Source organism: Globicephala melas, chromosome 19, assembly GCF_963455315.2.
Source record: "Globicephala melas chromosome 19, mGloMel1.2, whole genome shotgun sequence".
Lineage (NCBI taxonomy): Eukaryota > Metazoa > Chordata > Mammalia > Artiodactyla > Delphinidae > Globicephala > Globicephala melas.
In genome coordinates, this window is record NC_083332.1 from 37,404,067 (window position 1) to 37,428,059 (window position 23,993).

General features: G+C 35.6%; 1 long non-coding RNA gene across 1 annotated transcript in view; it reads left to right on the forward strand.

The window, feature by feature from the left end:
• LOC132594063 (uncharacterized) overlaps positions 1-21,387 on the forward strand; it is a 310,572-nt gene extending 289,185 nt beyond the window's left edge. Inside the window, exon 3 of the long non-coding RNA XR_009560177.1 lies at positions 21,348-21,387. This is a non-coding gene — a long non-coding RNA (uncharacterized lncRNA). The remainder of the gene's footprint in view (positions 1-21,347) is intronic.
• The last annotated feature ends 2,606 nt before the right edge of the window (positions 21,388-23,993 follow it).

A 23,993-nucleotide genomic window follows, 5' to 3' on the forward strand; every position in this document is an offset into this window, starting at 1 on the left:
AAATGACATGTTAAACAACATGGACTTAATTGATACTTATAGGACATTCCATCCCAAAACAACAGAATACACTTTCTTCTCAAGTGCTCGTGGAACATTGTCCAGGATAGATCATATCTTGGGTCACAAATCAAGCCTTGGTAAATTTAAGAAAACTGAATTTGTATTAAGTATGTTTTCTGACCATAATGCTATGAGACTAGATATGAGTTACAGGGAAAAAAACTGTAAAAAATACAAACACCTGGAGGCTGAATAATATGTTACTAAATAACCAGGCGATCACTGAAGAAATTAAGGAGGAAATAAAAAAATACCTAGAAAAAAATGGCATGAAAACACGATGACCCAAAACCTATGGGATGCAGCAAAAGCAGTTCTAAGAGAGAAGTATATAGCAATACAATCCTACCTCAAGAAACAAGAAAAATCTCAAACAACCTAACCTTACACCTAAAGCAATTAGAGAAAGAAGAACAGAAAAAAGGCCAAAGTAAGCAGAAGGAAAGAAATCATAAAGGTCAGATCAGAAATAAGTGGAAAAGAAATGAATGAAACAGTAGCAAAGATCAATAAAACTAAAAGCTGGTTCTTTGAGAAGATAAACAAAATTGATAAACCATTAGCCAGGCTCATCAAGAAAAAAGGGAAAAGACTCAAATCAATAGAATAAGAGATGAAAAAGGAGAAGTAACAACTGACACTGTAGAAATATGAAGGATCATGAGCGATTACTCCAAGCAACTCTGTGGCAATAAAATGGACAGCCTGGAAGAAATGGACAAATTCTTAGAAAAGCACAACCTTCCAAGACTGAACCAGGAAGAAATAGAAAATACAAACAGACCAATCAGAAGCACTGAAATTGAAACTGTGATTAAAAATCTTCCAACAAACAAAAGCCCAGGACCAGATGGCTTCACAGGTGAATTCTATCAAACATTTAGAGAAGAGCTAACACCTATCCTTCTCAAACTCTTCCAAAATATAGCAGAGGGAGGAACACTCCCCAATTCATTCTACAAGGCCACCATCACCGATACCGAAACCAGAAAAAGATGTCACAGAGAAAGAAAATGACATGCCAATATCGCTGATGAACATAGATGCAAAAATCCTCAACAAAATGCTAGAATCAGAATCCAACAGCACTTTAAAAGGATCATACACCATGATCAAATGGGGTTTATCCCAGGAATGCAGGGATTTTTCAATATACGCAAATCAATCAATGTGATACACCATATTAACAAATTGAAGGAGAAAAACCATATGATCATCTCAATAGATGCAGAAAAAACTTTTGACAAAATTCAACACCATTTATGATAAAAGCCCTCCAGAAAGTAGGCATAGAGGGACCCTACCTCAATATAATAAAGGCCATATATGACAAACCCACAGCCAACATCATTCTCAGTGGTGAAAAACTGAAACCATTTCCACTAAGATCAGAAACAAGACAAGCTTGCCCACTGTCACCACTATTATTCAGCATAGTTTCGGAAGTTGTGGCACACTAAGCCCGTATGCCACAACTACTGAGCCTGCGCCCTGGAGCCCGCAAGCCACAACTACTGAGCCCACGTGCCGCAACTACTGAAGCCTGCCTGCCTAGAGCCCGTGGTCTGCAACAAGAGAAGCCACCGCAATGAGAAGCCCGCTCGCTGCAACTAGAGAAAGCCCGCACTTAGCAGTGAAGACCCAACGCAGCCCAAAATAAATAAATACATTTATAAATTTAAAAAAAAGGACATTTCAATATCCAATAATGAGGAAAACAAAACAAACGACAACAAAAGTAACAAATAGGGTAATAATTTTATTAAACATTTCATCAAATAACAAACATGGATAGAAGATAAGCACATAAAAAGATGTTCAACATTATTAGTCATTAAAGAAATACAAATAAGAACCGCAATGAAATATTACTACGTACCTATTAGAATGATTAAAATTAAAAATACTGATCATATCTAGTGGTAGTATATGGAGGAACTAGAGTGCTCATACAGTGCTGTGGGGATGTAAAATGCTACAAAAATGTGGAACTTTCTTAAAAATTTTAACATATACCTCCCTTAACATAATCATTCCATTCATTTTATTTATATTTATAAATTATACAGGATAATATTTATAAATGATAATATTTATAAATAAATACAAATGTTATTTATATAATTTATTCATTAGTTACCTAAGGGAAGTAAAACTGTGTCCCCTGTATAAAAAAAGGAAAGTGTATGTGAATGTTCATGCAGTTTTATTTGTAATATTCAAAAACTGGAAACAACCCAAATGTCCATCAATAGGTGAATGGATTAAAACATTTAAAAAAGTGAGATAGAGATGTTGCCTCGGAGAACTTACAGAAACAGAGTTGGAGAAATAACCATCCTTTCCTCTCCCCTCCCTTGAATTTCCTTCCTGTGCTTTTCATTGACTGATCCTAATTGCAAGTCAGAAGTCAAGGAAGTCCAAACTGGTCAGCCACTTGGGGTAAAGAACAGGTAGAGAAAAGTGAAGAGTATTGGGCATGTGGTGGGGGGAAGGAATAAGTTACATTATAGAACAGTTCCATTACCCATCCCTGCAAATTCTCTTAGAGTTCATAATCATTATAAAGGATATTTCTTTGCTGGATAAATAATTTTAGATGGACGGGTCTTCATCTTTTTTTTTTTTTTTCTTTTTTCAGCTGTTTAAAGATTCCATTCATGGTCACCAGGTTTGCATAGTTTTTGAAAAAAAAGTCTTCATTTGTTCACATAGTCATTCCTCTGTACATAATACATATTTTCCCCACTCTGGTGGCTTTTGAGATTTTATTTGTGATTTTCAGCAATTTGATATATCTTGGTGTGTTTGTGTGTATGTTTATCCTGTTTAAGTTCATTGAGACTTTTAGATCTGTGGGCTTTTATATTTTATCAAATTTGCAACTTGTTTAGTCACTGTATTTTTTATTTATTTATTTTTATTTATTATTATTGTTTTTTTGTGGTACGCAGGCCTCTCACTGTTGTGGCCTCTCCCGTTGCGGAGCATAGGCTCCGGACGTGCAGGCTCAGTGGCCATGGCTCACGGGCCCAGCTGCTCCGCGGCATGTGGGATCTTCCTGGACCGGGGCACAAACCTGTGTCCCCTGCATCGGCAGGCGGATTCTCAACCACTGTGCCACCAGGGAAGCCCTTTTGAATATTTTTGATGTCTTCCTAGACTCTCTGCTTCTTCTAGGAGATCAGTCATATGTCTGTCAGACTATTTAATTTATTTCACAGGTCATAGAGGCTTTTTAAATTCTTTCTTTTTTTTTTTTCCTCCTTGTTTCATTTGGTTTGATTCTACTGCTGTGTTTTCAAGTTCACTGATATATTCTGCAACATCTAATCTGCTGTTAATCCCATCCAGTGATATCTTAATTTCAGATGTTGTTCTAATCTATGGAAGTCCATTTTTTAATATCTTTAATTTCTCTCTTGCTTGATGTTTTTAATGGAATACTTGCTCATAGTTATAATAGCTACTTAACATCCTTGTCAGTCATTTCTGTGTCTTTTTCTGTTGAATGATTTTATTCCTGGCTATAGTTAGTTACCTTTACTGCTTCTTGGTATGTATAAAATATTTTGATAGGAGGCTGGATCTTATGAACGCTATGCTGCTGTTTTGTCAGTTAATTTTGACAATTAGATTATTCTGGATAAATTTTATAAACTTGACCCTGTTTTTAAGATTTCCTAGAGTGTTTCCAGGCATGTGTAAGCCCTATTTCTGAGATACGATTCTCCTGAGGTCTCCACCAAATGGCCTGGCTGATCACTAAGGACTCTACTCTCTGGATGGTTAGACTTTGAATAACTCCCTGCCTTATGTGAGCTTTTACAAATTTTTAACTTACAGCTTGCTGGTAGTTTTGGCCAAGGCTTGTGGAATTTTACTTAATGTACATATAGCTAAGTTTTCAGCAAAGACTTAAGGAAAACTTTATGTAATAGATGTCTGGAGCTGTGTTTCTGCATAGGTCCTTTCCCGAGCTCTGCCCTGCTACTTACAGTCTCATAAGCCTCCCTAAACTCTGGTCTCCAGTGACTGAACTCGCTGAGACTGCCAGGCTCTTGTTTGTGTTCTTCCCCATCTCTGTGAATACAGTCTAAGGCATTGCATCCAGGCAGCAAATTGGGACAATTTCAACTACCTTTCCTTTCTTTTGGGGATCACAGTTCTGTGCAACCTATTGTCCAGTGTGTGGAGCCAGGTTTTTCATATATAATAGACAGTTTTCTAGTTGTTTACGGTGGGAGATTAAGTTCACCTTTTGTTACCTCTTTATGTCTAGAATCAGTTAATGCAACTCCTGTGTTTATAGTCTTCTAGTGGCTTACAATAGAAAACAATAACAAACATATACAGAAGTAAACCTCACCTTGGCCTGCAAGGGCCTACATGGTCTGGCCTTGGTTCTCTCCAATTGTATATTCCAACATTCTCTTCCTCGCTCCATTAGCCATGACCAGAACACTGGCCTTTATTGTTCCTTGAACACAGTAAACCTACTGTAGGCTCTGGGAACTTGATTTTGAGGTTTGCTCTACCTGGAATGCTGTTCTCTCGGATTTTTTCAGTGCTCACTCCCTCAATTTGCTTAGGTTCCTAGGTGATGTTATTTGATCAGAGAGACCTAACATGACTTTACTATTTAAAATAGCCAACTCTTTTCATGGCCTTTCTCTTACTTTGCTGATACTTTCTTCATAACATTTTTCACCATCGATAATGTATTATAACTCTATTTGTTGTACTTTTCTGTCTCCCTCACTAGAATGTATGCTGGTTGAGGAAATAGAATTTGTTATATTTGTTCTTGTATTCCCCGTGGGTATGTAGTAGTCCCACAATCATTTTTTCTTTAGAGAAATAATAAAGTTTCTTGAATATATAGTACCTGATACTGTTTTTCCATCACTATTTTGGGGTAAGTGACCTAAAGTGTTAGAAGTGAATTGACCAAGATATCCTTCCAGATTATATAATTTAGAGCAGAAAACTGCAAGACTAATTTACATAATTTTTTTCTTTTGAGATCATATATTTTTAATTTCCTTGAATCTTTATAAATATAACCATTGTTCTTTCTCCTTTTGATTATAAGGTACAGACTGTAACTAATGTTGACGGATAAGACCGTGTTCTCTTTTGAAAGTTGTTCTAGTTGGACACTGTTTATGCTGTATCAAATCCCCTTAGGCTCCTTTTACCTGTACTAGTTTTTGAGCACTTACTCAGAAAATGACCTTTGGCGGCTTGCCCACGTACACAGGTGTAAGAAAAGTTTTATCAGTGATCAGTGAGTGTTCAATATGAAATTCAAGCTCCTTGACTCAATATGAAATTCAAGCTCCAAGCTGCCAACTCTGAGGTGTCACATTCCAGAATCCCCCTGAAAAACCGGACTAACACTATGCTAAAATTGTACCTCCTTTTGGCTTTTTTTTCCTTTTGTGTCCACTCACTTACCAGTTTCTCTTGTCAGGAGTTCTTAGAAAAACAGGTACAGATGAATCCTTATCTAGTTTGATAGGTGTATTTTTTTTTTTTTTTAAAGATGTTGGGGGTAGGAGTTTATTCATTTATTTATTTTTGCTGTGTTGTGTCTTCGTTTCTGTGCGAGGGCTTTCTCTAGTTGTGGCAAGCGGAGGCCACTCTTCATCGCGGTGCACGGGCCTCTCACTATCGCGGCCTCTCTTGTTACGGAGCACAGGCTCCAGACGCGCAGGTTCAGTAGTTGTGGCTCACAGGCCCAGTTGCTCCGCGGCATGTGGGATCCCCCAGACCAGGGCTCGAACCCGTGTCCCCTGCATTAGCAGGCAGACTCTCAACCACTGCGCCACCAGGGAAGCCCCTGATAGGTGTATTTTTAAGGTTTGGCTTAGGGTTATGGAGCTTTGACAAATAATCCCCAAATCTCAATGGCTTAATGTATGAGGTTTATTTCTTCTTGATGTTACATGTTTATCATAAGCCAGTTGGAGGAAAGAGGGGTGTTCTTTTCTACATAAACCTCTGGGCAGTAGTCTGATTCTATAACTCAGGGGCCCAGCAAGAAGCCGATGGAATACTTAAATTAGTGTAATTCAAGGAATGTTTAATAAAGAGGCAGTTTGCTAAGGTGTTAGCAACATACAAGGGAATCACAAGAGATAGTGCCGTACTGGCAGAGATTATGCCATCTTTCACCTGCCCTACCTGGAACAGGAGGCTGGGAAGAAAGACTAAGAGCTGGGAAGAAAGACTAAGAAATTAACCATAGGCATCACCATTCCTCCACCTGAAAATAATGTACATCAAATTTGCTCACACTTTATTGGCCAGAACTTATCATATGGACCCACCTGACAGTGAAGGGACTGGGAACAGACATTTCCAACCCTCATGGTCTTATTTCTTTCAAATGCAGTTTATATTGGCATATCTAGTATGCAAACTGCAAAGTGAATTTCCTTCCACTAAGTTGATATGTATTGCAGAAATTGTGCATTTTTCAAACATACTTATCAACTTTTTGAACTTTTATCAGTTTTAAAAGGTAGGTGCCTTTGGCTGTCAAGTTATCATAATCTCTATTTTTGATCAGTATAATTAAAAAATTTTTTTGATTGGTGTCATAACCAAGGATGGCAGACAGGATTCTGGGTAAAATTAAAAATTAAACATTTCAAATTAAAGGATTTCATAGAGTAACTTTCTTTTTTATGTGATCAAAGTGACAAGTTGTTGACAGATAATTTTTACATGCCCTCCAATCTAGTGAAATGATTTTTTGAAGGAATAGAGCATATCACATCATTCATTGTTTAATTATATGCATTCAATATTTTAACTTTATTTTTGTAACCTATTGCTCCAGAAAATATGAGCCATATATATCTTCTCCATTTTTTAAGAAAAAATGATAATAATAAATGTGTCAGTCAGCGTTAGATTATGCTGCTGTAACAAACAACTCTAAAAATCTTAGTGTATTAAAATGACAAAGGTTTGTTTCTTGCTCACTTACAATACATTAACAGCACAGAGTAGCTGATGGGCTCACCTCTACATCATCCTCATTCAGAGACACAGTGTGAATTTGATTCAGTGTCTGGGTGTGCCTTCATGATTGCAAAGGCAGAAAAATTAAATAGGAATAATTGCACATTAACTCCTAGAATTTCCACCTAGAAGTCATACACGTTATTTCCACTCATAGCTTCATTGGCCAGTGCTGGTTACATGGCCCCATGAACTTCAAGAGGCAGGGAAATGCAGTCCTACTATTTGACTGGAAAGAGAACCAGAAGTATTTGGTGAATGATGCTAACAACTGCCACACTAAGGAATGAAATTTATCTGAATATATTGAGACGTGCTCTGTCATTTCAGACCCCTGTAAAATTTATGTAAGCGCCAAATTTTCTATTTAAATGTGGTTTAAATATATATTTCTAAAAAGAAATTGATTCATCCCCTGAATTGAGTATAAAAAATGCTATAGAGAATATTTAACCTTTTAAAATATATCTTGGGACCACATTTATTTATATCAATAATTTCATCCTAAGATAAGATAGCCCTGAAGACTAAATGGAAATGAAGTATGGATTGCTTTAGCAATTTTTGTGACTATGAAAAGCTATTATTTTGTTGAGGCAAAATCAACCAATAAAATGACATGGGAATTTAGAGAAGGAGAGTTTTACCTGTCTAGGGAAATCATGAATTGTTCATAGAGGAATGGATTTTGCATTTAAGCAATCAGGATTACAGTGGTGATTTCCTGTGACTGTCACTTTTTTGCTTTAACTTTTCATTTTTAAAACCACTTTATTGAGGTCTGATTGGCATACAAAAAGTTCTACATATTTAATATATACACCTTGATGAGTTTGGAGAGAACTATACATCTTTGAAGCCATCACCACAATCTAAACCATCACCTCCAAGTGTTTCCTCCTGCCTTCTTTCTTTATTATTATTATTTTTGTGATAAGAATATTTAACATAAGATCTACCCTCTTAGCAAATTTTTAACTATGTATATGTATTGTTAATTACAGGCACTATGCTATGTAGTAGATCTCTAGGACTTAATTTACCTTGCATAACAAAGTTAGTACCCTTTGACTAACACCTCCTTATTTCTCCCTCCCCCAACCTTCTGTAAATCACCATTCTACTCTCTGCTTCAATTAGTTTGACTGTTTTTGATTTCTCTTGTTAAGTTGTATCATGTAGTGTTTGTCTAGCTTATTTCACCTAGCATAATGTCCTCCAGGTCTGTTCATATTCTCACAAAAGCAGGATTTATTTTTTTAAGATGAATAATATTCCACTTTATGCACATACTACATTTCTGTATCCATTCATCCATCTGTGGACATTTAGATTGCTTCCATGTCTTGGCTATAGTGAATAGAGCACCAGTGACCAGGAGAGTACAGATATCTCTTTGAGAACCTAATTTCAGTTCCTTCTGTATAGAGGTACCCCCCAATTTTTTAAGGTTTGTTTTATGCCAATTTGCTTTTATGAAAGACCGACATTAATACCAGTTTTTGCTAACTGAAAGAAATCTGAAGAAGGTTTTCACTTTTATGAAAAAAGGTGAAAAGTGAAAATTGCTTTCAGTGTTTGTTTTGCAGCTCGTTGTTACAGAGACAGTGCACACCTCAAGTGGGGAGAATGACACCACCAAGCTCCTTCCCCAGGAACCATACTTAGCATCTCAGTATCAAGCCACCATAGTTTTGAACTGTGTTAGCATGGGAAATTAACAAGCACTGTTATTAGTTGAGGCATCTCTAGGTGCTTTTGAGGTATAAGCATTTCTAGATAGTGTATGTGCTTAGATTATACGCAATATAGGACTATATATATCTATTTATCTATACATCTGTATCTATATCTATCTGTATCTATCTGTCTAAAATGTGACTTCCATTAGTCAAAGCATTGAGCAAATTTGTATTTGTATGTACCTTGCAAATTGACTCAAAGCATTCACTATTGATATATTAAGTATATCATCAAATTTGATAAAGATTCTATTAGTCGTTCTAATTATATTTCATAGTATTTAAAGGATATCCAGAAATAGAACACTAAATAAAAATAGTGAATAATTTTGGGTACATTTCATTTAGAGTTATTCAGAACTGACTGCCTATACCACTTTACAGTTGTCCAAGATCTTTCAAAATATTGATTAGCTGTACTGTTGATAATATAAAATGCAGTTTTTTGGGGTTTTGTTTGTTTGTTTGTTTTGTTTTTGTTTTTGTTTTTTTTTTGCGGTACGCGGGCCTCTCACTGTTGTGGCCTCTCCCATTGCGGAGCACAGGCTCCGGACGCGCAGGCTCAGTGGCCATGGCTCACGGGCCCAGCCGCTCCGCGGCATGTGGGATCTACCCAGTCCGGGCACGAACCCGTGTCCCCTGCATCGGCAGGCGGACTCTCAACTGCTGCGCCACCAGGGAAACCCTAAAATGCAGTTTTAAGATCAAATACAAGATGATAAAATGCAATGTGGTTTCTTTGTTCTGTACCATCCAATTGTTTGCCAACTCGATTTGTTGCTATTTGTTTCACTTGTTTAATCAAAAAAATCCATGTCGCCTACCAGAACCTGGAGTTCCTAGGATTCTACAGTGTTTATGCTGACATAGAAATGACTAACAATTTTTACCAAAAGGGGTAGCCTTATGAAAATTTGTTAAGGAGTCATTGAGCTCAACTTGCATTTATCTCAGTTGATCGATTGCACTTACACCAGCAATTTTCACATTTGTTACAAAACACAGAGAAAAGAAAAATATCTAAGGGTGTAAATTAGTTCATATTAGCTCTAACTACAAACATGAAAGGGAGTACATTAAAGCTAATCATCCTTCTATTACCTTGTCATTGCGACGTTTTTACTGTTACATGATGTGAAATAGAAAACAGAGCTTTGGGAGCATGGTAATAACGGAGTGCATGAGTGATCAGCATGTCTCTCCCGCTTGCTTCAGCATCCTGTCATTTGGGCTATTTAAATCTGGCTCTAATCTGTAAGACTTGGGCCTTCTATAAGGAATAATAACGCCTGGAATTTGAGAACTGGTGAATAATGGGACATATAAATGGTTAATATTTTTAAAGACTGTACTAATACTTTAAAGATCAGAAATTATTCATTCAAACTGCAGAAAACGTTAAGTATTTAAGGAATTGTATAGTTATCTCAGAAATTAAAAATGAAATAACTACATCTAATAAAATTATTAGCAGAATCTAGTTTAACTAAAAATATTTGTATTAGTGTCAACCATCTTGGAGACGTAATGTTTTTAGGAATACTTTTTGCCAGTGGGTGGAAGCAAGATGAGATTTGTAATAGATGAGGTCAAGTAAATAACCAGCAGCCGGACCTTAATAGGACATTGCAAATAGATGGACTTTCAAACTCAGTAAAATAGGGAGACATTGGAGGATTCTGTACAGAGAAGCTGCGAGACCTGATAGCATTTGTCATGGGACACTTTGGATGCTGTTTTGAGAATGGAGTACAGATAGGGGAAGAGGTAGGAACTGGCAGATGAATTAGAAGCTCTTGCTATTTAATTGTGGTGAGAGATGATAGTAACTCTGGCAAGGGAGTAGCGGTAAAGCAGTGAGGATTAGTATCTAGACAACCAAATTTATAAACTACAAAATTTCGGGTGGATTTGGTTGTACAGTCAGATTCAGACTTTATAGGTACATGTCTTCATTCGGAACAGAAAGCTCAGGCAGTGACCACATATACCTCATTAAATCTTCCTGTGTACCTTTCAGCATTTTGGAAAGACTATTTATCTATTACTACGAGTGTATTACTTTGCTGCCATTTGAAAAAAAATAAGGTAAATATAAAAACAAATACAAAAAAGCGATGCAGTTACATTTTAATAAGATAGTACTATTTTGTGAAGGCTTTGTGCCATAAACCTACTCTTTGTTAGGTGAAGCAAGTTTTAGAATGGTGTTCAGGACATACCAGCACCAAACTGGGTCAGTGTATTCAAAAGGAGTGAAAGATGGATTAAAAGGAAAATGGCTTTCTCAATATGGGATTTATTTTATTTTATATTTTGCTATCTTACTACCTAAAATCATTTTAAGGACCACCTGTGGGAAAAGATCTGGTCTACGTGAATGACTGTCCACAGCATCAATGTATAAGTATATGTAGCTACAGAGTTCTCTACATGTCCCCCTTTATGAATCTTGGAGAATTTATCAATGAATTGTGTGAGGATATCTTTCAGTTCCTCCCCTGGCCTTCTTAGTAGTCCAATTGTCCTTTTGTTTCAGCATTAGTCCTGCTATATTTGCAGTTTCCTCACGGGTCTCTAAATACTTCATGTATTATTTACCCCTATATTTTAACCATAGGAATGATTATAAAACAATTCAATAAAAATCTTGATTATTTATGATAGAATATTATAATTTTATAAGAGACTGTACATTTTTAGTAACTAGTAGTCAGATATAAAGTTATGCTTTTTCAGGACCTATCTCCTAATATATTTTTTACAACCTGAACTTCAAAAATGAGGTCAATCACGATTTCCAATGCACTCATTTAGTGAACACTGACAAATAGAGTTTGCAGGGTTTTTTTTTTTTTTTTGCAGGGTTTTAATTACCAAGATACTAGACACACTTGACAAAAAGTGTATGAAATGAAAATATGGGTTCAATATGACATCTACTGATACAAACCTTTGTTACTTATTATATTTTAAATTAGGCGATTCAATATTTATTAAGTAACATTTCTCTTAAATTAAGTATTTTTGTGTGTATTAACATCAAAATCACTTCTTACTAACTTAAATCACTTTGTTGTGTTCATCATTCCTTAGACTACCCATCATACTAAAATGTGTTTCCATGCTGATATTTGAATCAAGAAATTGAGATAGATGACTGGACAGGTTAGAAAATAAGGACTGGAAATATGTCACAAAAATACCAGAATTTTTTTTAAAATGTGTATTTTTTTCTCCAAAGTAAAAAATCCTTGAGGAGAAATAGTATGTATTTGTGTCTTACTACTGTAGGGATTAGATCTAGGAACCTAATGTATCCCTAATAATTCCTGCTTAAACCTTCCACCAAGTAAAATCCAAGTCAAAATTTATTCTCTGTGGTGAAGAGTGGTTCACTGATTGAGTGAATGAATAGTTAAATAATAGTTTGTGTGTTTTATACCAGATAATTTAAAGGAATATTTGAATATTTGTCTGCCTCCCAACCATATCCAGATTTCAATACTTTGGGGGGAAAAAAAATCACATAATGTTCATGGTGAATTGAGTTTGCCAGAAAGACAGGTCTCTTTTTTTTAGCCATTTCTCCAGCCATGTGAAATTCCTTGCAATCTTCAGTTCTTTAGAGATAAATTGTTCCAGTTATCTACTTCTGTGTGTGAAACTATGACAAAACAATAACTATTTTATTGTATGTCATGATTTTAGGGTTAGAAATCTGAGCAGGGCTCAGTTAGGTGATTCTTCTATCCTACATGGTGTTGTAAGATATCTCGCAGTGGTATTATCATGGTAAATGGTCCGGAGGGCCCAAGACAGCTTCATTCACAGGACTGGTTCCTCTGAAGGGATGGCTCATCTGTCGGTCTGGGCAATCTCCGACTCACGACTCACTGGACTTCCCATATGGGGGCTTAGGGCTTCAAGAATGAGTTTTCCAACAAACAAGGCAGAAGCTGCATGGCCTTTATAATGTAGCCTCAGAGGTCACCTTGTGTCACTTCTGCCATATTTTAATGGCCGAAGCAGTCACAAACCTGTCCAAATTCAAAGAGAGGGGCCTTACCGCATCTCTCATTGAGAGGAGTGTTAAAGAATTTGTAGTTGTTGTTGTAAAACTGGTAGTTTATCTCTAACGTTATATAGACCTTCTGCAACATGATTATCACATTATATAATTGTAACTATCAAAATGTTACATATCTATCAACATAAAAATAAATCAAACAAATTTTGGGTCAAGCTATCAACTCCCTTTTGTCTTAAAAGTGTGAAATGTGCAGTTATACGATTCTGAGTTCTTCCCAGATTGCCTGAACTCACAGTAGAACATACAGCTGAATACGAGTCTGCATCAAAGGGAGTCATGAGAGTCCCATCGTGTTGCTGAGCTTTACGGGGCTGCTATGACTGGGATTGTGAGCCACATGAATCCTGAAGCGATCTCAGAGGTTGTTTCAGGGATTATTCAAGAAAGCTTTGCTGCTCATCTCCTTGGGTTAAAAAAATAAATAAGAAGCTTTGCCTATTCATGGGTTTAGGTGGCTCATCCTGTAAACATTTATATGGTTTCTGTATTTCAGCTGAAGGCATGAGAATAATACGCTTTGAGTGAGTAGACCTAGTGACTCAACAGAGCAAACTGACCACTTTACAAGCCAAAACATTGTGAATTGTGAGGGAAGAGGGAAGGAATACATTTGAAATGTTTGGGCAATATCACTGGGTTGAGACTAGAAACATTTTTAATGTTTGTAGCTCTTAGGGTAATAATTTGACTCAAAGGGAGAAAAACAGAATAATTCTCTCATGTCTATTAATGGAGAGTTTAGTGTAGGATTAATGGTTTGGCCTCTGGAATCAGGGAAGCAGACAGCCTGATGTTCAACTAATGGGTCCTATTACTGTCACTGTGTCCTTGAGCAAGTTACATAACCCATCTGACTTTCATTTATCTCATCGATAGAATGGAGACGGTAATAGCATAAAACTGATTGAATTATTGATGAAATGAATGGCCTAGCATAGGTATTAAGAAAGAGAAAAGCAGTCCCTGACATCTGGAGCTAGCCCGCGACTATCAGCTAGGCTTTTGTGTTACTACATGCTGTTCCCGCACTCACTGCCAGGCACTGTTGAACATAAGCAGTTACATAGAATATCAACATCAGAATGCCGCTCTGTGGTCATGATGGATCAAAACAAAAGACCACTCCACAGTCACGTCTAAAAACTGACCAATTATGACTATTTGTCCAAGGCACAATATACCAAATAACCCTTTCTCCTAGGTGGTATGAATGGCTACTGCTATTTTACCAAAAACAGCATTAGCTTTTCTTTAGTTCACCTGCCCTGCAAATAAGATTTAATGAGATATACAATTATAGAATGATTCCTGCTTTCTGACATCACCCAAACCAGTAGGTGTCCCCACTTCTTTGGACCCGCCCCAGCTCAACCAGAGCATAAATCCTATAATAAGTCCTTTTTAACATGCTTTCACTGAGCTATCCTATTGTTTCCCATGCTGTGCATTCTCCTTTGCTATGAGTAATAAACTGACTTTTTCAGCCACAGGCAATGTTCCTGGTGGTTTGATTGGGGGTCACTGACAGCATTACTGTATATAAAGTGCTTAATGGAATAAGTATCAATAAATGTTAGCTGCTATTATTACTAGCAGTAGAATTGATGTTCTTAATACTATATCTTTCTCTTTCCTTCCTTCTTTCCATGAAAATGTGTCACACACAGATTGTGTACCATGACCTGTAGTTGCAGGAAAGATATTTTTTAAGGATGTGATGCTTGAGCATGGTAGTACAAGTAACAGAGAACTTATTAGGACAGAAATGGTGAGGAATGAGGGTATGTGTCAGGTGTGGGATATGCACATAATGTGTAGTAGGACACAGTAAGTCTGCTCTAGATATTTTTTATGGAAAATTTTCAGCTGAAAGACTTCATCTGATATATTAAGAACACTAATTGTAGTCAATGAATTACAAATAACTACATAGACGAAATGATAGTCTCTGTTGCTTTTTCTAGAAACAAAATTCAAATGAAAAATTTATGGTAATTTATGTTTGGGGAATTTGAAAGCAGTTCAAAGTCAATGGCAATTTATCCTACTACATGATCAGTATCATTGATTATATAATCAGCATATTAGCAGATGCATTCAAAATTTTCTAATATTCATGCATAGTTAAATTACATTGAGAAGAATAGTATGTTCTTAATTGGGCCATTCCAGTGATTGTACTAGTTTGCATAGTTAGGTGATTTTCAAACGGTTTGCCTAGGTCTGAAACATGTTGAACACTAAGCCAGCACAACTTTAATGAAAAATAAAACATTTTAGAATGTGGCATATTTATAATAGCACATGGGTGTCATGGGGGTGGAGTTTTAATATGTATGATTTGAAAAGCTTCCCATTTGATTTACATCGAGACTGACCATGTATAAGTCCTTTAATACTAGATTTTTGGAAAAAACACTGGATTAAACTCAAACCTACTTAAATTTTTACCCGTGAATTTGAAGCCAGTTACTTATACTTCAGTAATTTTGTTAAACTCTCTGCACCTTAAATTTCATAACTGCAAAATCAAGATTGTAATATTTAACTAATGTGCATGATGATCATGCAAATTGAAAAAAAGAATGCTGTATTATCAAGATTTAGTGTTAATTAAAGACTAGCTATCTTTCTCTAAAAATATAAGCATGTGAGATTCCAAGATTAAACATCATCATCGCATTTGATCTTCACCTCAGCCCAGAACCAGCAATATTCTTGACCTAAGTGGCTATCTGACATGTAACAGGGTCCTAAATAGGAAAGTCACTGCATCCTTGCAGGCTCAGAGGTCCAGAATCAGGGCATCTTATTACAAAGCTGTAAAGTCCTTTTCATGAGATAGTAAGCACAAAATCACCAATATTAGGTTCCTTTTGAATCATCTACTCTAATCACATTATTACTACCAGCTTGACTTTTTTTTCATTTTGTAATTGAAGTATAGTTAATTTACAGTGTGTTAGTTTCAAGTGTACAGCAAAGTGATTCAGTTAATGTGTACATATACACACACACATATGTGTGTGTGTGTGTGTGTGTGTGTATATGTATATATATATATTCTTTTCCAGATTCTTTTCCATTATAGGTTATTACAAGATATTGAGTATGGTTCCCTGCACAATATAATAGGTCATTCCTGTTTATCTATTTCATATATTGTGTGTATATGTTAATCTCAAACTCCTAATTTATCCCCCACCCGCCATTATCCCCTTTGGTAACCATAAGTTTGTTTTCTATGTCTATGAATCTATTTCTGTTTTGTAAATAAGTACATTTAAAATCACCAGCATTAGGTCCCTTTTGAGTCATCTACTCTAATCACATTACTGCTACCAGATTGACTTTCTTGATCTCTCTGAACTTCTACTTTCCAGTTATTCATCTTCTTCTGACATCCTGGTAACATTTCCTCTCCCCTTCACTGACTAATAGGATAAATAGAGTTACAGGATATAGCATTACCTACTAAAATGGGTCCATGGATCAAAGATTTGTGTAAAGTCCAGTGAAATCAATCCCTGAGCCATAAATTTCAATGCACAAGAGATGTTTGGCAGTCTTTTACAGAGTTGGAGGTGAGCTGTTTGAGGACCCATTTTCTTAGTTGCTGCTTCCTTGTTTAAAAAGCAAGTAATTTTTTTAAAAGGAACTTTGAAACTTCTTTATAAATGGTCCTTAGCAAAAATAGCAATTGCGTTCCCTTGTCCCACTCAACAAACTCAAGTGGTCTAACATCGTTCAGTTTTGAAAGCCAATGGCTAACATGAATTTGCTTTCTGTTTCCTCCCCTAGACTAATTTTTGTTCTTGTGAAACATCTGCTTAGCTTTTAATCTCCTGGACTAACAGGTCATTACTCATTTGTTTATGGACGAAATGATTTACATCAGTGTAAATAAGTCCTATAATATTGTTCTCTCAGTTGAGTGACTCTTCAACAAAGCAATAATGAGTAGGATGTGTAACTTCCACTAATCTTGCTTATTGTTTTTGGACGATGTCAACAGTATCAGTTGATTAAGATTTCTGGCAGGAAGGCAAAACTTGCAGCCTTCCAACTGCAGGTAAGCTTACATTCTTAAGAATCTTGGTAGACGTATTTAAATATAACCCTTCAAGCTGCAGAATTTCTGCATACTACTAGTAGTTTCTAAAGACTTTTCAATGCTTTTGGAAATTATACCTAAGTCATAACATTTGTCCATTGTCCTGTTGGATCCCACAGGGTTGTACTCTGCCCAACAATCCTAGTTTTAAGTAAGACTCCCTAATGAAAAGAAATAAGTTTTATATTTCCAGATATAATGCTAAATCCACTTTTTACCCAAAGATATTTAGAGGCTGTCTTATACTCTTCCATTCCTTCATTTTAAAAAGTATATTTATTCTGTTTTCAAGACCAGTACTGATTTTTGTTTTTATTTAAAATTTTTAAATAGGTTAGTCAGAATGGTAATGGAGAAAAAAATAATTTTGTGCACTCTAACATTTCTACCAAAAAAACGTGCAAACTGGGTCCACTGATTAATATCCATTGGATATAAAGCTCTAAATTGTTAATAAAATGTTAAGAGAGTAATGTTAACATATCTTTTTCAATTTACCTGTCTGATACTCCTGTATGACATCATTTATATGAAGTATTAGAATAGAAGAGTGACTCCATCTTTGGGATATTTGGAGGGAAGACTTCCTGGGTTGATGGAAGTATTCTATAATTTGGTCTGGCTGATAGTTACAAAGTTTTATATATTCATCATTTCCCCAAATGTACACTTTTAAAATTTAATTTTTAACAAAAATAGTTATTTTGAAAACTGCAAAGAAAGAGTAATGTTCAAATCAAGCCTTTTCTATACAGATGTATAACAGAGAATAATCCTGATACTCAAATATTCCATATTTGTATATTGTCTTTAATTTTTAACAAAAGAAAAAATAGTACTAAAAAGGCATTTAGTTCACAGTAGTTTTAGTGCCATTTGATTTTACACTGGCCAACTGAAAATCTTTCTGTCAAACAAAGTGTGGGGATTGCTAACTGTATGGGTTTAAGACTGAAGGGATCACCAACATGGTTAAGACATATCTCTGCTTGTAAACTGTATATTTTATAAGCTCAACTAGTTTCTAAAAATTTTGTTCATTTTTAGAAGCATCTAATACCAGTGGTTTGTCTGAGTGGAACAAAGTTCAGAGAAATAGGATATCATTTGGCTTGATAAAACAGAGTTTTTTTCAGTAAATAAATAATTTAAATGTTTGTTGAGTGCCTCCTATGTGACAGGCACTATAGGGATTGGGGATAAACAGCTAGTGAGCAAAATCAGACACAGTCACCATTCTGATGGAATTTAGTTTAGATAGAGCTACAGAGCTTAAGGAATGGAAACAGGACTCAGGATGTAGAGGTTTAGAAAGAAGGACATCCTGAAAGGGGAAAATAATGCACCAGAATAATGAACATTCTTACTATGATATTAATGCCAGTACTAAGCACCTACCAGAACTTAAAGTATTAAAGAAAGGAACTAGGTCCTACTGTTTACTGAATCCCTAATGCCTATGCCAGGGCCTGACATAGAAAGCTATTCATTATATATTTGTCAAATGAATCCATGACTGAATGGGAGAAAAACAACACTACTCCTAAAATACTAAGGAATAATTAAGGGCATTTCAAATCAAAGCATCATTTGATCAACATCTTTAAAATAAATAACTCATATCATGCAGGATTAGCTTAAAATCATCTACTCATTCCATGTGTGTCTTAAAGTTGAGAAATTCTTTCAAGCAGTGATTCCAAAGCCTGACTGGGAGTGCTTAGTGTCAAAAACCTGCCTGAGCCCAGGCAGACATAGGAAAAATAAAGCGTGGGAGGATTGTTTCCAAGAACATTAGAATTAGGACTGTGTTTTCATGGTTTTAATCCATCATAGCCGGGGAGAAGGTAGTTCTTTGGAGCTTTAACAAATGTTAGATACTCTTTGCTTTGTGTATAAAGAACTTCAGACCTCTGCTCCCTTTAGAAGAGAATCTGATTAGATCCTAGCCTGGAAAGTTCAGAAACCCATAGAGTAATATTAATGGTTTCCAAGTCTTTAGTGCAAGAATAAAAACAAAATGAAGGCAAAGCCAGGCCCTGAAGGAGCTGAGTGAGTTAATGAGTGATGGCCTCCTTGCATCTTCTGATATTCAGCTAAGTCAAAGCAGATGGGCAAGGGCTCCATGGGAAAAGTGAATTATGCACATCAGACTGTTGTTACATTTCTCACAATGACACTTTCCTCACTTCACGTGTTGTACTTCTTGGGCTGATTAGTTATGCATCTCATCTCATATTGGCGGTCCTGGTTCAGAGATAATCTTTAATTGGTTTTTCCCTCCCATATGCGAATCTGTTAAAGATTTTTTTCTATTCTTTCCCTCATTAGACAAAGTTTGTACACTGAATTATTTTGGAGAGGATGATGATGGGGGTTATAATATTAATATTAATTGAGGATCTTGGGTGGAATAATTTGTAATAAAGGTGTGTTCTAAGTGGTAGGCTAGGGGAAAGTTTATAGATGCTAATATTCATCCTGTACCTTGGGAATGGAATATTTTATAAGACACTGTTTAAACAAAAACAACAGTTGGCAAAAATTACTATATCACGGTTAGATCAGGCATTAGATTAAGTTCTTGCTGAAAGGCACATTCACTTTTATTTCACATCCCCACAATTAAACTCATCATTTTACTCTCTAAAACTCTTCTTGTAACTCTAAGATCAGATAAGCATTTAATCATCAAGGGAAACAGGATTGTGTTGTGGAAAGACATTAATTTGGGGTTTAGGTCTGATTTGGATACTTATTTACTATAGAGATATAGGCAAGATATTTCACCTTTCTCAATCTCAATTTCTGAATAGTACTCCACCTTCAATGAGTTGATGGGAAGATAAAGCAAAACAGTGTAGGTAGAGTCCCTTTCGATACTTGCTGGGGGTTGGGGGTGGAAAGCAGGATCTGCTCAATAAAAGATTGATGAATTTGAAAGGATGTAGTGAATTGAACAAAATAAAAGTCACCCCTTACCTGGGCCTTTTCTGCAATATTAGGGTTTACAACTATATCAATGCAACACCTTTTTTATGATATAGAAGCAATACCTGTAAACAGGTAAATAGTTACAATGATCTTGTTGAAGCAAGGGTGAGAGTTTTTCACATCCCTACCCATTTGGCTCTCTCCCTGTCTTTATCAGACACTGCAGTCTGACTGTTTGGCTAAGCAGTCTCCAAGATCCTTTTCATCTTTGGAATCCTATGAGAAAATAATAATGCATTAACATTTAAAAAAATGCTTCTGTAATGTAGAAAACCATTATATTTACCAGAGTCCAACCAGGAAAACAGAAACCACTGAAAGTACATAAGTCACAGGAAATAAAGTGCTGGGAATTTGTTATATGGGTGATAGCATTGCTAAGAAGCCAAAAGAAAACTCTGGTATAATCCAGAGATTAGCAAAAGCAAAAAACCTCTGCCATCCTAGGCAGGATGAACCAAGGAAAAGGCACCGTTACCAGATCCGAAGGGCTAGAATCACCAAGGTAATTCTTATACTACACAGACCCAGCCTGAGGCAGAGAAGGAGAAGGGAAATCGCTAGACCTTCTATCCTTCCTGCCCTCCAGTCTCTCACCAACATCTCCTGTTGGCTAAACCCAGCCAAAAGTCACCTGACCTGGGAGTCTGCAGAAATCAGCTTCCCTGTCACCCAGAGAACGGCAGAAAAAGATTAAGGAGTAGATCTGAAGGCAAACAGGTCATGGGCTGGCACAAATCAACTGACCCATTAGAGGTAGAAAAATTATTCATTACTTTTAAAATTATTCCGACTTTAGTTAAATGAATGGGTTACCCCAGGGTCTCTCAAATTGACTCATAGTGGTTGCCTCATGCTCAGTTACTTATTCATTGCCAGCTGGGTAAATAGGTGTAGATAATGCCACCACATTTACTGCTGTTTGTTATTATATTGTGGTTCTGGCATAACCTCATGCACTCATAAAATATTAGACATTCATGTTGTATTAAATACCAATATGGTGATTATCTCCCATAACTTATCTGTATTTATTTTTATTCTTTTAGCATACATTGCATAGCAATGGTTTTTAAAATAGTTTTGAGCAAAATCGATAACAGGGCAAAAATAACATCTTGAGATCTCAGATACATCATTTCTTTTATTCTTTTTTATCCACACCCCCTCCTCCCCATTCATTGTCTAGGAATGCACATTATTATTTGAAGTGCTCTGTTAAGTCCTACAATTTAAAAAGTCTAATTTCATTTAACCTAGTGTCTTTCAATCATATTCAATGACAGATTATTTTTTTCTTTTTCAGAAGCACTGTTTAACGTAACCTGTATCTCCTCTTCCATGGCACACACCTTGTGAACGTAAGTCCAAAACATCTTTAGAAATCTTTTACTTAACAGTCTCTTGCTTGAAGTACTTACATGATAGAAACTCACTCTTGTGTAAGACATTGTGTTCCACTCTTGATGACATTTGGAAATTTTTGGAAGTGATGTCTTTTTTCTTCCAATCACTGGTTTTGTCTTGTTGGATCAAGCTAAAGGACTAGTAAATAGAAAATAACTCTTTTCAAGTATCTCGTTAATGAAATCTATCATGTGCCACCTCACAGGTCTCATTCAGATCTAAACATCACTGCTTCCTCCTTCAAACCGTCAAATACTTGGTGTTTTCTTTATCATTTTGGTCATTTCCATGGAAATGTTACCATTTTTATATCCCTTCTAATATATGATTGTCACATGTGCATACCATGTCAGGTGGATTCTTACTAACAAAAAGTACATTTAAGCTATCATTTTATTCTTCTTATTTAAAAAATTTTAATTTCATGAGGTAAGTTGGCATGAGAAATATATCATGGAGTTGCATATCAGTTTCATCAACAGAACTCTTCGAAGGAAACATAGACTAGAAAAATGTGACAATCCTATGTCTCCTATTCCATGTAAGTTGTCAGAGATGGATAAAATTCAGAAATCCTGATTCTTGGATTGTTTATCTAACTAATTTACAGGAAATTTATGTTTGTCAAGAATGGGCAGTAGGACAGAGATTCAACAGATATTTCCTGTCCTTCTGGTAGAGATTCTGATGTTTCCCCTTATTTGAGGATAACTGCTACAATGAGCCACTGCTTCTCATGAGAAGGTGTCATGTCTACTGATTCTGTTGAGGAGACTAAAAGTTGAAAATTAACCCTTCTCTACATATTGTCCTTCTGCTCTCACCCCATCACCTATGATGACATGACACCTAAGCTCAATTGATTTCCATTTTATCCAGTGTGGACATTTCACTTACTGCCCAGAGATGACTTTCTGGTTCAGACTAAGCAAAACTTTGGGCACATTATTGTTTTTTAGAGCTAAGAAATATTATTCCAGCTTTCAGGCTAAATTCAGAGACTCAGGGGAAAATCACAAATTTTAAGTTCTGAAAATTAGAACAAAACAGAAGTGTTAAAAAACATAGTGGCTATGTTGAAGACAATGCTGATTTTGGTGGTTAAAACATGGCTATAAACAAAAATTTCTATTATATGCCATTCTTGCTTTGAAAATATTACCTATATTGATAACTCCTAAGTATTTTCTGAAAGGTAGTTAGAATATGTTGACCATTACTCTAAAAAGTGAGAGTAATGAGGAAATTAGCAAATAATTCATCTCAGTATTGAAGTGTATATATGTGAGTGTGTGTGCGCGGGCACGTGTGTACATGATTTGTGATAGATATATATCACATGGACCATTCTCCAGGAGAGATCATCTTTTAAGCAACAAAGTACATGTTAGCAAATTAAAGAAACGTGAAATCATACCAAGTATTTTCTCTGTACACAATGATATAAAATTTGAAATCAATAACAGGATGAAAATTGGAAAGTTCACAGATAAGTGGAAATTAAATAACACACTCCAGGACAACCAATGGGTCAAGGAAGACAAAAGGGAAATAAAAGAGTATCTTGATAAAAATAAAAAAGAAAACACAACATACTAAAACTTATATGCACTTTTAAGAGAAAAGATTATAGTGATAAAAATCTACATTAAGGAAAAAGATAGATATCAAGTAAACTACATAATGTTACACCTCAAGGAACTAGAAAAAGAACAAAATAAGCCTAAAGTTAGCAAAGGGATATAAATAACAAAGATCAGAGTGATAATAAGTGAAATAGGAAACAGGAAACCAATAGAAAAGATCAGTGAAGCTAGAGTTGATTTTTTTTTTGAAGAGACAAAAAAAAAATGACAAATCTTTAGGCTAATTCAGAAAAAAGAAGGGAGAATTTCAAAATAAAATTTTAAACTAAAGGGGAGATATTACAACTGATACCACAGAAATACAAAGGATCATGAAGGATTATTATTAAATCTATATGCCAAGAAACTGGGTAAAGTAGAAGAAATGGATAAGTTCCTAAAAACATAGTATCTACCAAGACTAAATTATGAAGAAATAGAAAATCTAAACAGATTAGTATGAGTAAGGAGATTGAATTAATAATGAAAACCTCCCAACAAAGAAAAGCCCATTATCAGATAGCTTCATTGGTGAAGTCTGCCAAACATTTAAGGAAGAATTAATACCAGTCCTTCTTAAACAATTCCAAAAAATTGAAGAGGAAGGAGCACTGCCAAACTCATTCACAAGGCCAGCAATACTTTCATAACAAAGACAGAGAAGGACATAATGGGAAAAGAAAATTATAGACCAGTATCTCTGATAAGCACTGATGCAAATATCTTTAACAAAATACTAGTAAAATGAATTCCACAGCACATTAAAGGGAGAGTACACCATGATCAAGTGGGATTTATCCCTGAGATGCAAAGATGGTTCAACATACACAAATCAATAAATGTGATACACTACATTAACAGAATTAAGAATACAATTCACATGATGGTTTCAATAGATGCAGAAAAATAATTTGATAAAA